Source organism: Mus pahari, chromosome 1, assembly GCF_900095145.1.
Source record: "Mus pahari chromosome 1, PAHARI_EIJ_v1.1, whole genome shotgun sequence".
Lineage (NCBI taxonomy): Eukaryota > Metazoa > Chordata > Mammalia > Rodentia > Muridae > Mus > Mus pahari.
Window position 1 is genome coordinate 155,399,805 of NC_034590.1, and position 1,579 is coordinate 155,401,383.

A 1,579-nucleotide genomic window follows, 5' to 3' on the forward strand; every position below is an offset into this window, starting at 1 on the left:
AAAAAAAAAAAAAACCAAAAAAAAAAAAATCAACTTGCTGTTTGAGTCACCAACTTGAGTACCATTATGAAATTGTTAAAACAGTTTTGGTAGGGTAGTGGTTTTAATAACTTCTGAAATAGCAGTAAATATCCTCCTGCTTTTTTGTGCTGAACATTTATGCAAAATGGTGCTCTCAGCATTGACAATTATAAAATCAAAATACCCGTTAACTCTGAAAATCCCCAGAGACACTCTTCCTACCTACAGGGTCAAATATTCAACTCATATTTCATTCTTCATATAAAACTGAAAACACACCGGGCTCACTAGGATGCAAATTTGACTGTCTTTTTATTTTTTTTGGTTTTTCGAGACAGGGTTTCTCTGTATATCCCTGGCTGACCTGGAACTCACTCTGTAGACCAGGCTGGCCTCGAACTCAAAAATCCGCCTGCCTCTGCCTCCCGAGTGCTGGGATTAAAGGCGTGCGCCACCACGCCCGGCTTTGACTGTCTTTAATACAGTGTAAAATTATACGTGTAGCAAAAATGGTTCTAAGTACATTTATGGATTTATCACCAGAAAATGTTTAATGTATGTACCTATTTTGTAGACCTAGATGCAGAGGTCAGAGGTTCCCTGGTAGAGAAGGGCTATGAGTGGGGAGTGATCAAGAAGCTGCAGCCCAGATGACAACATGCTAAAGGCGGCCGCTGTTTATACAGAAAGCCTGGCATCTGCCCGACTCTGTGCTGAGCTGTTTATGAAGCTCGCTTAACTCTCATGCCGACAGGGTACAGAGGAAGCTTTTTTTGGCTCACGTTATATAAGCAGGGACGCTGAAGATCAGAAAGGAGAAAGCTTGCGTGTGGCGAGCAGCACAGCTGGAACCTGGATCAAGCTCTGTCTGGTCTTGGCGCACCCAGCTTAGCCAAAAGCTTTTCTGCTTTTACCTCGGGTTTCTTTAAATGTTTGTGCAAGAATTGGACATGACAGTGCGGTGCAAAACTGTACTGTGCAGAAGACTGTAAAGCAAAAAAAATGTTTCTCTCTTGTTCTCTTAAATTATTTTTGACATTTACTATAAAAATAACTTGTATTTGCCTGATGTAATTGTCATCTCAAAGGCTTACTGCTGAATAAGCTCACCCTTTCTAGCTCTTTCTGAGCTCTGGCTGGCTGGTTCAATTCAGCTGTTCTGGCTCAAACTCCTCTCCAAACTGACTGATTCAATTAGGCTTCTCTCAGCTTCTCACGGAATTACTCTGCACAGCTTCAACTAACTCTGGTGGCAATTTGTTCTAATCTTCTGGTTCCTTCTTATTCTCTGGCTTCAACTGCCTCTGCTGACCTGCACTGAATGCACTAACTCAAGCCCACTACATTCATTACACTGACTCCCAACAGACCCGACTCCCACTCACTGACATTTGGACTGACCCCTGTTCATCCTCCCAGGGCTGACCTTAAATAGCCTTTCTTCTTCTTCTTCTTCTTCTTCTTCTTCTTCTTCTTCTTCTTCTTCTTCTTCTTCTTCTTCTTCTTCTTCTTCTTCTTCTTCTTCACACTGAGGTCCAATGTGTCAATGTCTTATTGA

General features: G+C 42.1%; 1 protein-coding gene and 1 pseudogene across 1 annotated transcript in view; both read right to left on the reverse strand.

Moving 5' to 3' along the window:
* LOC110321409 (cytochrome P450 2C23) overlaps window positions 1-1,579 on the reverse strand; it is a 27,781-nt gene that overhangs the window by 3,865 nt on the left and 22,337 nt on the right. The gene's annotated exons all lie outside the window — the stretch shown is intronic.
* LOC110329652 overlaps window positions 1-1,579 on the reverse strand; it is a 5,000-nt pseudogene that overhangs the window by 824 nt on the left and 2,597 nt on the right.